Below are 16,276 nucleotides of genomic sequence, written 5' to 3'. Positions count from 1 at the left end.
AAGGTGGCTGTGTGACTAAGCTAAGCTATACAAGTGGCCGACACAAACACCTGGCCCATCTAGGAGTGGCACTGCAGTGTCAGGCAGGATGGCCCTTCAAAAAAATACTCCCCAAACAGCACATGATGCAAAGAAAAAAAGAGGCGCACCAAGGTGGCTGTGTGATTAAGCTAAGCGACACAAGTGGCCGACACAAACACCTGGCCCATCTAGGAGTGGCACTGCAGTGTCAATCAAGACAGGATGGCCCTTCCAAAAGATTGTCCCCAAACAGCACATGATGCAAAGAAAAAAAGAGGCGCACCAAGTTCGCTGTGTGACTAAGCTAAGCGACACAAGTGGACGACACAAACACCTGGCCCATCTAGGAGTGGCACTGCAGTGTCAATCAAGACAGGATGGCCCTTCCAAAAAATTGTCCCCAAACAGCACATGATGCAAAGAAAAAAAGAGGCGCACCAAGGTGGCTGTGTGACTAAGCTAAGCGACACAAGTGGCCGACACAAACACCTGGCCCATCTAGGAGTGGCACTGCAGTGTCAGGCAGGATGGCCCTTCCAAAAAATTGTCCCCAAATAGCACATGATGCAAAGAAAAATGAAAGAAAAAAGAGGTGCAAGATGGAATTGTCCTTGGGCCCTCCCACCCACCCTTATGTTGTATAAACAGGACGTACACACTTTAACGAACCCATCATTTCAGTGACAGGGTCTGCCACACGACTGTGACTGAAATGACTGGTTGGTTTGGGCCCCCACCAAAAAAGAAGCAATCAATCTCTCCTTGCACAAACTGGCTCTACAGAGGCAAGATGTCCACCTCATCATCATCCTCCGATTCCTCACCCCTTTCACTGTGTACATCCCCCTCCTCACAGATTATTAATTCGTCCCCACTGGAATCCACCATCTCAGGTCCCCGTGTACTTTCTGGAGGCAATTGCTGCTGGTGAATGTCTCCACGGAGGAATTGATTATAATTCATTTAATGAACATCATCTTCTCCACATTTTCTGGAAGTAACCTCGTACGCCGATTGCTGACAAGGTGAGCGGCTGCACTAAACACTCTTTCGGAGTACACACTGGAGGGAGGGCAACTTAGGTAGAATAAAGCCAGTTTCTGCAAGGGCCTCCAAATTGCCTCTTTTTCCTGCCAGTATACGTACGGACTGTCTGACGTGCCTACTTGGATGCGGTCACTCATATAATCCTCCACCATTCTTTCAATGGTGAGAGAATCATATGCAGTGACAGTAGACGACATGTCAGTAATCGTTGGCAGGTCCTTCAGTCCGGACCAGATGTCAGCACTCGCTCCAGACTGCCCTGCATCACCGCCAGCGGGTGGGCTCGGAATTCTTAGCCTTTTCCTCGCACCCCCAGTTGCGGGAGAATGTGAAGGAGGAGATGGTGACGGGTCGCGTTCCGCTTGACTTGACAATTTTCTCACCAGCAGGTCTTTGAACCTCTGCAGACTTGTGTCTGCCGGAAAGAGAGATACAACGTAGGTTTTAAATCTAGGATCGAGCACGGTGGCCAAAATGTAGTGCTCTGATTTCAACAGATTGACCACCCGTGAATCCTGGTTAAGCGAATTAAGGGCTCCATCCACAAGTCCCACATGCCTAGCGGAATCGCTCTGTTTTAGCTCCTCCTTCAATGTCTCCAGCTTCTTCTGCAAAAGCCTGATGAGGGGAATGACCTGACTCAGGCTGGCAGTGTCTGAACTGACTTCACGTGTAGCAAGTTCAAAGGGTTGCAGAACCTTGCACAACGTTGAAATCATTCTCCACTGCGCTTGATTCAGGTGCATTCCACCTCCTTTGCCTATATCGTGGCCAGATGTATAGGCTTGAATGGCCTTTTGCTGCTCCTCCATCCTCTGAAGCATATAGAGGGTTGAATTCCACCTCGTTACCACCTCTTGCTTCAGATGATGGCAGGGCAGGTTCAGGAATGTTTGGTGGTGCTCCAGTCTTCTGTACGCGGTGCCTGAATGCCGAAAGTGGCCCGCAATTCTTCGGGCCACCGACAGCATCTCTTGCACGCCCCTGTCGTTTTTTAAATAATTCTGCACCACCAAATTCAAGGTATGTGCAAAACATGGGACGTAATGGAATTTGCCCAGATGTAATGCACGCACAATATTGCTGGCGTTGTCCGATGTCACAAATCCCCAGGAGAGTCCAATTGGGGTAAGCCATTCTGCGATGATCTTCCTCAGTTGCCGTAAGAGGTTTTCAGCTGTGTGCCTATTCTGGAAAGCGGTGATACAAAGCGTAGCCTGCCTAGGAACGAGTTGGCGTTTGCGAGATGCTGCTACTGGTGCCGCCGCTGCTGTTCTTGCTGCGGGAGGCAATACATCTACCCAGTGGGCTGTCACAGTCATATAGTCCTGAGTCTGCACTGCTCCACTTGTCCACATGTCCGTGGTTAAGTGGACATTGGGTACAACTGCATTTTTTAGGACACTGGTGAGTCTTTTTCTGAGGTCTGTGTACATTTTCGGTATCGCCTGCCTAGAGAAATGGAACCTAGATGGTATTTGGTACCGGGGACACAGTACCTCAATCAAGTCTCTAGTTGGCTCTCAGTTATCCGTTTTGCAGCAGGATGACTGCTGTGATATTTCATCTTCCTCGCAAAGGACTGTTGGACAGTCAATTGCTTACTGGAAGTAGTACAAGTGGTCTTCCGACTTCCCCTCTGGGATGATGATCGACTCCCAGCAGCAACAACAGCAGCGCCAGCAGCAGTAGGCGTTACACTCAAGGATGCATCGGAGGAATCCCAGGCAGGAGAGGACTCGTCAGACTTGACAGTGACATGGCCTGCAGGACTATTGGCTTTCCTGGGTAAGGAGGAAATTGACACTGAGGGAGTTGGTGGTGTGGTTTGCAGGAGCTTGGTTACAAGAGGAAGGGATTTAGTGGTCAGTGGACTGCTTCCGCTGTCGCCCAAAGTTTTTGAACTTGTCACTGACTTATGATGAATGCGCTGCATGTGACGTATAAGGGAGGATGTTCCGAGGTGGTTAACGTCCTTACCCCTACTTATTACAGCTTGACAAAGGCAACACACGGCTTGACACCTGTTGTCCGCATTTGTGTTTAAATAATTCCACACCGAAGAGCTGATTTTTTTTGTATTTTGACCAGGCATGTCAAGGGCCATATTCCTCCCACGGACAACAGGTGTCTCCCCGGGTGCCTGACTTAAACAAACCACCTCACCATCAGAATCCTCCTTGTCAATTTCCTCCCCAGCGCCAGCAACACCCATATCCTCATCCTGGTGTACTTCAACAGTGACATCTTCAATTTGACTATCAGGAACTGGACTGCGGGTGCTCCTTCAAGCACTTGCAGGGGACGTGCAAATGGTGGAAGGCGCAAGCTCTTCCCGTCCAGTGTTGGGAAGGTCAGGCATCGCAACCGACACAATTGGACTCTCCTTGGGGATTTGTGATTTTGAAGAACGCACAGTTCTTTGCTGTGCTTTTGCCAGTCTTTTCTTTTTTTCTAGCGAGAGGATGAGTGCTTCCATCCTCATTTGAAGCTGAACCACTAGCCATGAACATAGGCCAGGGCCTCAGCCGTTCCTTGCCACTCCGTGTCGTAAATGGCATATTGGCAAGTTTACGCTTCTCCTCAGACGCTTTTAATTTTGATTTTTGGGTCATTTTACTGAACTTTTGTGTTTTGGATTTAGCATGCTCTCTACTATGACATTGGGCATCGGCCTTGGCAGACGACGTTGATGGCATTTCATCGTCTCGGCCATGACTAGTGGCAGCAGCTTCAGCACGAGGTGGAAGTGGATCTTGATCTTTCCCTTTAACCTCCACATTTTTGTTCTCCATTTTTTAATGTGTGGAATTATATGCCAGTATCAATAGCAATGGCCTACTACTATATTTACTGCGCAAACCTAAAATGCACCACAGGTATAGAATGTAGATGGATAGTATACTTAATGGATGACGAGTGATGACACAGAGGTAGGTACACAGCAGTGGCCTACCGTACTGCTATATATAGTATACTGGTGGACACTGTCAGCAAACTGCAAAACTGTCTAAAATGCACCACAGGTATACAATGTAGATGGATAGTATACTTAATGGATGACGAGTGACGACACAGAGGTAGGTACACAGCAGTGGCCTACCGTACTGCTATATATAGTATACTGGTGGACACTCAGCAAACTGCAAAACTGTCTAAAATGCACCACAGGTATAGAATGTAGATGAATAGTAAACTTAATGGATGACGAGTGACGACACAGAGGTAGGTACACAGCAGTGGCCTACCGTACTGCTATATATAGTATACTGGTGGACACTGTCAGCAAACTGCAAAACTGTCTAAAATGCACCACAGGTATAGAATGTAGATGGATAGTATACTTAATGGATGACGAGTGATGACACAGAGGTAGGTACACAGCAGTGGCCTACCGTACTGCTATATATAGTATACTGGTGGACACTGTCAGCAAACTGCAAAACTGTCTAAAATGCACCACAGGTATACAATGTAGATGGATAGTATACTTAATGGATGACGAGTGACGACACAGAGGTAGGTACACAGCAGTGGCCTACCGTACTGCTATATATAGTATACTGGTGGACACTGTCAGCAAACTGCAAAACTGTCTAAAATGTACCACAGGTATACAATGTAGATGGATAGTATACTTAATGGATGACGAGTGACGACAGGTATAGAATGTAGATGGATAGTATACTTAATGGATGACGAGTGACGACACAGAGGTAGGTACACAGCAGTGACCTACCGTACTGCTATATATAGTATACTGGTGGACACTGTCAGCAAACTGCAAAACTGTCTAAAATGCACCACAGGTATACAATGTAGATGGATAGTATACTTAATGGATGACGAGTGACGACACAGAGGTAGGTACACAGCAGTGGCCTACCGTACTGCTATATATAGTATACTGGTGGACACTGTCAGCAAACTGCAAAACTGTCTAAAATGTACCACAGGTATACAATGTAGATGGATAGTATACTTAATGGATGACGAGTGACGACACAGAGGTAGGTACACAGCAGTGGCCTACCGTACTGCTATATATAGTATACTGGTGGACACTGTCAGCAAACTGCAAAACTGTCTAAAATGCACCACAGGTATAGAATGTAGATGGATAGTATACTTAATGGATGACGAGTGACGACACAGAGGTAGGTACAGCAGTGGCCTACCGTACTGCTATATATAGTATACTGGTGGATACTGTCAGCAAACTGCTAAACTAGTCTAAAATGCACCACAGGTATACAATGCAGATGGATAGTATACTTAATGGATGACGAGTGACGACACAGAGGTAGGTACAGCAGTGCACTCTGCACTGTACTACTCCTATATAATATTATTTATACTGGTGGTCCCCAGTCCCCACAATAAAGCAGCACACTGTGAACACAGATATGGAGTGTTTTTCAGGCAGACAATGTATACTGGTGGTCACTGTCAGCAAAACTCTGCACTGTACTCCTGCTATAGCTGCTCCCCAGTCCCCACAATTAAGCAGTGTGAGCACTCAGCACAGATATATCATGCAGCACACTGAGCACAGATATGGTATGGAGTTTGTTTTTTTTTGCAGGCAGAGAACGGATAAAAAATGGTGGTCACTTATCAGCAAAACTCTGCACTGTACTCCTCCTAACAGCTGCTCCCCAATCCTCCCCACAAATAAGAAATAAAGTAAACCAATCAACTTCTACAATAAACGGAGAGGACGCCAGCCACGTCCTCTCCCTATCATCTCCAATGCACGAGTGAAAATGGCGGCGACGCGCGGCTGTTTATATAGAATCCGAATCTCGCGAGAATCCGACAGCGGGATGATGACGTTCGGGCGCGCTCGGGTTAGCCGAGCAAGGCGGGAAGGTTCGAACCTGCCTCGGACCCGTGTGAAAAAGGTGAAGTTCGGGGGGGTTCGGTTTCGGAGAAACCGAACCCGCTCATCACTAGTAAATACCCGATTGTCAAATGCACAAATAGCTGAAAATCGGCCTTTAGTAAATGTAACCCTTAGAAGAGGGATGGGTTACTACTTAATGCTAGCGTGTGCCTCCACCCAAGCTATTTGGATATTATTATTTCCAGGCGAGCTTGGGAACGCCTATGGTGTAGCTAGATTGTCAATCCCCCTCTATGTACCTAATCAGTTTATTTCACATAAGGGCCCTACTTAGGATGACCGGGTGACTAATGGAAGTAATTTTCTCCCTTTCAGGTTCAGACACCAATAAGAAGACAACTCCACTGGTAAGTATACTGTTGTTTACTAATAACGCTCAAATATATTGGGGGAGATGTACTAAGCTTGAAAAGTGATAAATATCACTGTGATAAAGCACCAGCCAATCGGCTCCTAACTGCCATGTTACAGGCTGTGTTTGAAAAATGACAGTTAGGAGCCGATTGGCTGGTGCTTTATCACAGTGATATTTATCACTTTTCAAGCTTAGTACATCTGGCCCATTAAGAGTTACAAATCATACCTTTCAAATTCTTCTCGTGTTGTCCTCAGGATGACTCTTTCTCAACATTAGTAATCTCCTATACAGAAATTAACCGCATGCAATACAAAAAAACTTACCAATTCAATAGTCCCGGAGACTATTGACCCGGGTTGGTAAAAAATGACAATAAGACTTATCGCTTATATCATAAAGATTAGACTATGGTGCACCATCATCTACCTACACAGTATTCAGTTATGCATAACCATTGGATAGTACTTATATGACCCTCTTTACCATCCGTCCAATACACCTGGAAATGTCAATAGATTAATGGAGTACCTATTCCACTTTATCGGTTTTGCTGGTATTACGCTAAAGAATGACGCTCCTTGGTCCAGGTAGTTCCCTTTTCAAAGATGGAATGACTGGGCGTCAGTAAGTGGGTACGTAGGTATATACTTTTCCCTCCAATTAGGATCTTGGATAGGGTTGATAAAAATAGGGTATATATGATTCAAGGTTAACTGGGATTTCCTCTCCCCAATAACGGTAGATTAGTGTATATATATTCACTTGGTGACCCAAGTGGTGAATGAGATGGTAATAGTCGCTTAGCCGTGCCGGGCTATGTTACTTCGGATATTCCCTTGCAACTGACTTTAACGTCTGTGATTAGGAGTGAGGGTACTTAAGTGTCCAATAGTATCTCCTGCGTCAACTCCCTTTATTCAATGTAGGGAAATAACTTGCTAGGGCTGAGGCATCCGTCAGTTACTGTAATGCCTCTGGATACTGTATCCTAGCCTGCAGTCTGCGTGAGGTGGCTATGTATAGTGGTAATGCTTCTCTATCCTTGCTCCACGGACTGATGCTATACACTGCCTATCACTGATGTCCGTTGTCCGTGTCGACGCAACAGTAGTATGCCTACGCAATCTGATATTCCTTCCTATGGTGAAGGGTCCTCTACATATAGCTGCAAGACGGACCTCCAATTGATATGAGAGGTCGTCTAATCTATAGGAGATTATACTTAGTTGGCTTATAATAGTTGTTGCTCAATATAATGACAGCCCTTGGAGGAAGACTGGGAGGCTGTTGGTTGACTCTCTGAGGCGCTGCCAATGTGGTAAATGCAGTACTGTGCTCTCCGCTGCGGGGTGTAGTGTCAGTGCAGGGTATCAATTCACTTACGTTAAAGTGATACCCCAAGCGCTCCAGGAGGCTCTCGCAATTCCTCCCCCGACTCCTCCTCCTGTTAACCGAGGGAGGGGTTTCCGCCTCCGGATGCTGCCAACTTGGTCCTCGTTCCTCTGCTGTGCTGCTCCGGAACGACCCTGACGACCGCCTCTCTAGCCTGTATAACGCAACAACCTCCGGTGGGTGCCTCCTATAATCCGAGCGGCTCCGAGCCCGCCTGCCCTCAGCGATCACTCCACCGCCAGTCAGGTAGTCACCGGGCCGGGGAATCCCGCACTTCTCCTCTCACACACAATAATTCATGCTCCCGGCTGCTCTGCGAAGGGGGGTCTGTCTCATCAGCCCGCTCTCTTTGTTCCTCTCTCCTGCGTCACCGCTTCACTCTCCTCTCTTCTCTGTAACCGTCTCCTTCCTCGCGCGATACTCGATTTTCTTCTAGCATGCGGGCACTCACTTTCCTGGCACGAGGGCTTCTAGAAAAGTCTCTCCATCCCTTCTAGTGCCAACGTAATACATCTGATCCCCTGATCCACTGTTCCAGGTGATAGTGTCACCACCCAACACTCACATATATAACTACACGTAATAACACTTCATTTACTACATACATACTCAATGTAAATCATATTTACACTATATGGTAACGTATATTCATATTAATAACTATACTACCTTAACCCCATGGATCATATAAACTAAGGGGCTACATAAATATACCCCCTGACTCATTGGAAGACAGTGCCCTTTGCACAAACCAGCTATCCCTTCTGCACAAATGCATGACTGTATCATCGATGACTTAAACCATCAAATGGTCCAGAAACATTCACTACATTGCCATCGTTAGGCATATTATTATAGCGGGGAGAAAATGTAACCACTGGATGCAGCCCTTCCAATGGCTAACCCTATAATGAGGGGAATTTCAAATCGGAACAAAACCTATATACAGGGGCAATAAAAGCAATTGAAAATATGTTGCTAAACAGTTTTGAAATTAGAGCCCATCTCTGCCGAACACAGGGGCCGATTCACATCTGATCGCTAGGCTGCGTTTTTGCACAGCGGGCGATCAGACACAAACTACGCATGCGTATACACCGCAATGCGTAGGCGCATCGTACGGGTACAAAGCGGATCACTACTCGTTGATGGGTTTGTGCGAAGGATCCATTCGCACGGGCTTTCACAAGGAGATTGAGCATTTTGGTGACCCCTCGGTGGGTGACATCCAGGAGCGGTCTGCCCCCCCCTCCCCTCCCTCGAACCCCAGTAGTATCGCCACATGTATGGAGATGTATGGCTAAATCTGACACAGAGCTGTGCCTTAAATTGGGAATTACCCATCTGAGCAGATGATTTGTTGTTATTTTGGGAGAGATGTATCAAGCCATGGAGTGAGATAAAATGGAGTAATTGTCCAAAACAATTAATCAGCTTCTGAAAGACTTAGACAAATGACGGTTAGAAGCTGGATTAGTTACTTTGGGCAACCTCTGCGCTTTATCTCTCTCCAAGGCTTGAGACATCTCCCCCATTGCCTGACTCTTCCTCTGTATCCGGCAGAGCTGTTTTCACTCTCGCTCTGGTCTGGATGTGCCTCAGTAACTGTTTGGGTGTGAGGCTGATGATAGATTTGCAGCTCACTCAGCAAGTGACAGAATTAGCAAACCACACCCTGCAGTATCTTCAGCTACGCGTGCATAGTAATTTCCAGGTGAGGTCACATGACTCCGGCTTACCTTCTGAGGTATACAGTAACTCAGGTCGCAGCCAGAAGGGTCACTGGGGGAGGGGGGACCCTAAAACCCAGGTGCGTAAGTACTGTATGTTCCGGACATGCCATACACCTTTAGAAATATAATTCATTCTGAGTATATCAGTTGCTGCGTTTATGTGTCCTACACATAGGGGGTCATTCCGAGTTGATTGCTCGCTAGCTACTTTTTGCAGCGCTGCGATCAGATATTCGCCGCCTATGGGGGAGTATATTTTCGCTTTGCAAGTGTGTAAACGCTTATGCAGCCGGGCGGTACAAAAAAGTTTTGTGCAGTTTCTGAGTAGCTCAGAACTTACTCAGCCGCTGCGATCACTTCAGCCTGTTCGTGTCCGGAATTGATGTCAGACACCCGCCCTGCAAAGCTTGGACACGCCTACGTTTTCCCAAACACTCTAAGAAAACGGTCAGTTGACACCCACAAACGCCTTCTTCCTGTCAATCTCCTTGCGATCGGCTGCGCGAATGGATTCTTCGTTAAATCCATCGCTCAGCAACGATCCGCTTCGTACCCGTATGACGCGCCTGCGCATTGCGGTGCATACGCATGCGCAGTTTTGCCTAATTTTGACTTGATCACACTGCAGCAAAAAAAAAACAACCTAGCGTGCGATCAGGTCGGAATGACCCCCATAGTCATCCTAAGCTAAGAGGCCCCATTTACGGGCTGATTCAGAGATCTTGCAAGTCGGCCACAGATGCAGGGACAGTGCATGCTTGGAAATAACTTATCGCGTCTACGTTGTTGCACCTGCTTGTTAATGTAGCTATGATCACTCTCACTAGGCATTTACAACCCTATCCTTGGGGAAAGAGATCCACCGGTAAGGAGACGGATCCCAGCATACACTCGCCTCCGAATAGCCCACTGCCGCTCTGCCTGCCTTCATCATAGCGGGAAAGATCTGACGCACCAGCAGCACCACTGGCGGCCAATCAGATATGCAGCGCCTACTGTTCTGGGAAGAGGTCCTGGCTATATAGAGGTGCTGGAACCCTGCTAAACATAGTTAATGTTGCAGAAGGCGTGTGTGTGATGGGGGCTAAATTACTAAAGTACTATTACTGGAAAAGAAGGAGAGTTTGTAAAATTGGTAGAAACCAATAGTTTAGTGGAGTAGTAGACAAGGGTAGAACCACAAAGGCTAATCCACCATGGGTCTAATAATTCCGGGTCTCCCCATTCTCTAAGACCCACGTGGATAATAAATCAAGCTAAAGTTGGAAAGACATCTAAAAACCCCCAAAAACTTGTGCCAACCATTTGTGTGTCGACCATTGACATGGAAACCTTTGAACCTGCCAACCTTTTGTCCCTGTCACCCTAATGCATGACCTATCATCCGGATACCCTTCCACCAAAGCCCCATTGAAAGCACAGCGTACTTGCATGATGAGAATAGAGAGCTGCATCTCCATGCCCCTACCCAAATCTTGCCATGGTGGGTGCCCAGTTCCACCCTTGGTAGTAGGAACCTTTGTTATATTGATTTGAGCCGTTTCCACCTAGAGGATAATTTTATACACACAACCGGTTCTTCTTCTCTCCAGCTTTCCACACAGGGAAATCATTTCACCAGGTAATTGTGTAAATTGTTGGAATCTTAACCCGAGATGATGAAAGGTTTTGTTACCTGAAGGTTTTCAGCTGACAACAGTTATATTGTAGTAAACGCTATCCTGGAGGATTACAGGGAGAGAAAAACAAGATTATAAAAAGTCTCCTTATTCACAGTCACACACCTGATTACAACACGGCATAAACGTCTGGATTATTGGATAAAACTGTCTGGAAGGTGCAATTAAAATCTGTATTTCCCAAACTAATAGTGCGACAGGTCAAGCAGATAGTGGGGTCTATTCATGAAGCAGTGAAAAGTGTGGAGAAGTGAGCCAGTGGAGAAGTTGCCCATGGCAACCAATCAGCATTGAAGTAACGTTTATAATTTGCATACTATACAATTGTACGGAGCAGCTGATTGGTTGCCATGGGCAACTTCTCCACAGGCTCACCTCTCCACTCTTTTCACTGCTTCATGAATAGACCCCAAAGCCTTTCATTGTGATGGTGTTGGATGCGTTACTGGGAGATGATAAAACCGTTTGGCTTTGTTTTTGCGACCCTGATATACCGGTCATAAGCATTGCGCTGCTTTAAATCTCATTGACAGACAGTATTGTCATTGCTCTATATCTATTACACACCTTGACCCTGATAAAAAAAAATAATAATGGAGGAATTCTAAAAAGTGTAATTTGAAAGTCATTACTAAAATCCAGTTCCAGTAGAAGGAAGCTCCACTACACGTAAGGTGTCAGATTTCTACCTGCTGACTGAAATGGACAATGGGCCAAATTCATGTTTGTACGAGCGGCCGATGTTCATGCAACGGAGTGATGATCAGCAGACTGCGCATGTGCCGCGATCGCGAGGTGCATGCGTCAAGGTGCCGCTGTGATCTTGCTCGCAATGATGATTTCATGGAGAAGAGATTGACAGGAAGTGACTGTTTGAAGGTGTTAACGGGAGTGGTTGAAAAACGCAAGCAAGTGATGTCCATTTTAGGGGTCAGCTGCCGTCAACTACGAGCTTGTGCGTGCAAAAACATGGCCTCTGCACCATTACTGAAGTGTCCACTCTGCGTAGTCATAGGCCAACCCTTAATAGTAGGTGAATGTTTGTATTCTGGCGCACTATAGTATCAGCCCAATCTAAATCCTCTAATGACCTGCCCAAAATACAGATCCAGCACAAGATTCAAACAATATACAATGAGGATAGATCAAAGGCGCTACTGTCAACTGGAAGAAATAACAATAAAAAAGATAACACTAAAATTAGGCATGAATATACATCACATATGTTCTTTGAAGTCCTTTTCAAATCGCTATTTTTCTTAGACGCATGCGCAATAGGCACTTACGGTCTTGTGGAACGCATCGTGGAACGCGGAAAAAAGTCATTCCGCGACCACGAAGCGGTACACATCACTTCCGGGCCAAAACCGCTAGTACAGGAAGCGCAATAGAATACACATGCGCAATGGTAACTTCCGGGCCCGTGGAATGCATCGTGGAACACGGAACAGAAATGTGCCACGATCACGATGCATTTCATTGTTTTAAAGAATGTAGAACCTTAAGATCAATACATTTTTAATGGGGGCGCTTTATGAGTGTGTGGATAAGTTTTAGGATATCTTCTATATAGATTAATGTGTTTTTACAATGTTAAAGACATTTTACCCATCATGCATTTCAAAGGTTTAATTTCCTGTATAGGGGGTATAAGTATTTTCAAATTCACTGTCTGGGCATACACCTTGAAAAAGACCCACATTGGTCAAAACGGCGTTGGTGCTACCAGACAGTGATTTTCGTTTTTCATTCAGACAGCTGCTTTTTTCGTCATCAGTATTCCTAAGGTATGCAGGACTTGTAGCACAGGTGTAAGTCCGGAATTCACCTGTGCATGTCAAATCCATCTGACTTGTACTTTTCCATCACACCATACTTTGGAATTAGCTGTGGAGTATTGCCAGACTGTTTTTTTTATTGTGAACTGTAATGTGAAGAATAAACTATTTTGGATTTATGAAGGTGTGGATCAACTCGGTATAAAGAAACCTTGATATGTGGAATCAGTCCCATTAAGAAGTGAGTGGGGTACGTTAATTTGAACAGATTATCTTCACTATTGTTGCTGTTTGTGCGTAGTATGAAAGATACCTTTATATTAGAGATGAGCGGGTTCGGTTCCTCGGAATCCGAACCCCCCCCCCCCCCCCGAACTTCACCCATTTTACACGGGTCCGAGGCAGACTCGGATCCTCCCGCCTTGCTCGGTTAACCCGAGCGCGCCCGAACGTCATCATCCCGCTGTCGGATTCTCGCGAGATTCGTATTCTATATAAGGAGCCACGCGTCGCCGCCATTTTCACTCATGCATTGGAGATGATAGGGAGAGGACGTGTGCAGCGTTCTCTCAGTTGTGTTCAGTGTGCTGCAAATATCTGTGCTCAGTGTGCTGCAAATATCTGCTCACTGTGCTGAAAATATCTACGTTCTCTGCCTGAAAAACGCTCCATATCTGTGCTCAGTGTGCTGCAAATATCTGTGCTCAGTGTGCTTTATTGTGGGGACTGGGGACCACCAGTATATAGTAGGAGGACAGTGCAGAGTTTTGCTGACCAGTGACCACCAGTAATATACGTTCTCTGCCTGAAAAACGCTCCATATCTGTGCAGCATTGTAGTATATAGTAGGAGGACAGTGCAGAATTTTGCTGACCAGTGACCACCAGTATTATAGCAGTACGTTACAGTAGTCCACTGCTCTACCTACCTCTGTGTCGTCAAGTATACTAGTATCCATCCATACCTGTGGTGCATTTTAGTTGTTGTGCGCAGTAGTAGGAGGACAGTGCATCATTTTGCTGACCACCAGTATATAATATATAGCAGTACGGTACAGTAGTCCACTGCTCTACCTACCTCTGTGTCGTCAAGTATACTAGTATCCATCCATACCTGTGGTGCATTTTAGTTGTTGTGCGCAGTAGTAGGAGGACAGTGCATCATTTTGCTGACCACCAGTATATAATATATAGCAGTACGGTACAGTAGTCCACTGCTCTACCTACCTCTGTGTCGTCAAGTATACTAGTATCCATCCATACCTGTGGTGCATTTTAGTTGTTGTGCGCAGTAGTAGGAGGACAGTGCATCATTTTGCTGACCACCAGTATATAATATATAGCAGTACGGTACAGTAGTCCACTGCTCTACCTACCTCTGTGTCGTCAAGTATACTATCCATCCATACCTGTGGTGCATTTTAGTTGTTGTGCGCAGTAGTAGGAGGACAGTGCATAATTTTGCTGACCACCAGTATATAATATATAGCAGTACGGTACAGTAGGCAGGGCCGTCTTTTCGTATGGGCTCTTGCCCAAGGGCCCCAGGAGTCTAAGGGCCCTAGACTTGTAGCTGAGGGTCCCCCCTTTCCAGGGGTACCAGATTTTTGAAAATCGGCCCTGGGGAACCAGAGATATCTGACTTCGAAGCAGTGGTCCCCATTCAAGACTGTTAATTGCTCTTCCTAGCCAGATATCTTGGGTTCTGTCTGACTTATAGCTTTTCTGAGGGCACTCTCCAAAATATGGGATCCCTTACCTTTCTGTGGACACTGACAGCTTGACTCTACTATGCCCAGAACCGGAGATATAAGCCTTCAAGCAGCTGGTCCCTGCTCCAGCTCCACACATCTGGTTTGCAGTTTTATATTTTCACTGGTGGATTGCTCTGGATCCTGAACTCTGATTCCCAAGTCCCTAGTACCTCCTGAAAGGTGGGACTCTCTAGTTTTTTTTATCACATTCAAAGCTAAGAAATAATTTTCCAGGAACTGGAGATATCTTCAGTCAAGCAAGCTGCCCTCCCACCGGAAAATGTGGAATATTAAGCCCACTCCACTATCCACCACTCCCCTGTGTATTACACTATTACACCCCCTACCACCCTGGAAGTCATGTACCGGGGCACATTCATTCAGCCCAATGCCTCTTCTATAGTTTAGTGTTCTCCCTCCCGCCCCATCTTCCACCATCCGTGCAGTAAAGGAGTAATTAGCAGAAATTACTGCTCCAGGTCCTACATGCTGAGCGGAAGATAGAACACCTCCTACCATCCACTGATAGCACCCCCCCCCCTCCACACACCTACTGCTGGAGGATGGGTAGGGGGCCCAGTGCATTGCTGTGCCCAGGGGCCTACACTGCTGTTAAGACGGCCCTGACAGTAGGCCACTGCTCTACCTACCCCTGTGTCGTCAAGTATACTATCCATCCATACCTGTGGTGCATTTTAGTTGTTGTGCGCAGTAGTAGGAGGACAGTGCATAATTTTGCTGACCACCAGTATATAATATATAGCAGTACGGTACAGTAGTCCACTGCTCTACCTACCTCTGTGTCGTCATGTATACTATCCATCCATACCTGTGGTGCATTTTAGTTGTTGTGCGCAGTAGTAGGAGGACAGTGCATAATTTTGCTGACCACCAGTATATAATATATAGCAGTACGGTACAGTAGTCCACTGCTCTACCTACCTCTGTGTCGTCAAGTATACTATCCATCCATACCTGTGGTGCATTTTAGTTGTTGTGCGCAGTAGTAGGAAGACAGTGCATAATTTTGCTGACCACCAGTATATAATATATAGCAGTACGGTACAGAAGTCCACTGCTCTACCTACCTCTGTGTCGTCAAGTATACTATCCATCCATACCTGTGGGGCATTTTAGTTGTTGTGCGCAGTAGTAGGTAGACAGTGCATAATTTTGCTGACCACCAGTATATAATATATAGCAGTACGGTACAGTAGGCCATTGCTATTGATATATTACTGGCATATAATTCCACACATTAAAAAATGGAGAACAAAAATGTGGTGGGTAAAATAGGGAAAGATCAAGATCAACTTCCACCTCGTGCTGAAGCTGCTGCCACTAGTCATGGCCGAGACGTTGAAATGCCATCAACGTCGTCTGCCAAGGCCGATGCCCAATGTCATAGTAGAGAGCATGTAAAATCCAAAAAACAAAAGTTCAGTAAAATGACCCAAAAATCAAAATTAAAAGCGTCTGATGAGAAGCGTAAACTTGCCAATATGCCATTTACGACACGGAGTGGCAAGGAACGGCTGAGGCCCTGGCCTATGTTCATGCCTAGTGGTTCAGATTCACATGAGGATGGAAGCACTCATCCTCTCGTTAG

At 46.1% G+C, this 16,276-nt stretch overlaps 1 protein-coding gene across 1 annotated transcript in view; it reads left to right on the top strand.

Moving 5' to 3' along the window:
- Positions 1–16,276, top strand: part of FGGY (FGGY carbohydrate kinase domain containing) — a 533,714-nt gene that overhangs the window by 81,711 nt on the left and 435,727 nt on the right. The window contains exon 2 of the mRNA XM_063939260.1: positions 6,290–6,321. The gene's annotated coding sequence lies outside the window, so the exon portion shown is untranslated. The remainder of the gene's footprint in view (positions 1–6,289; positions 6,322–16,276) is intronic.

The sequence above is a fragment of the Pseudophryne corroboree genome, chromosome 9 (assembly GCF_028390025.1).
Source record: "Pseudophryne corroboree isolate aPseCor3 chromosome 9, aPseCor3.hap2, whole genome shotgun sequence".
NCBI classification, from domain to species: Eukaryota; Metazoa; Chordata; class Amphibia; order Anura; family Myobatrachidae; genus Pseudophryne; species Pseudophryne corroboree.
Note: the sequence above shows the minus strand (reverse complement) of the source record. Positions and strands in the feature narration are given on the sequence as shown.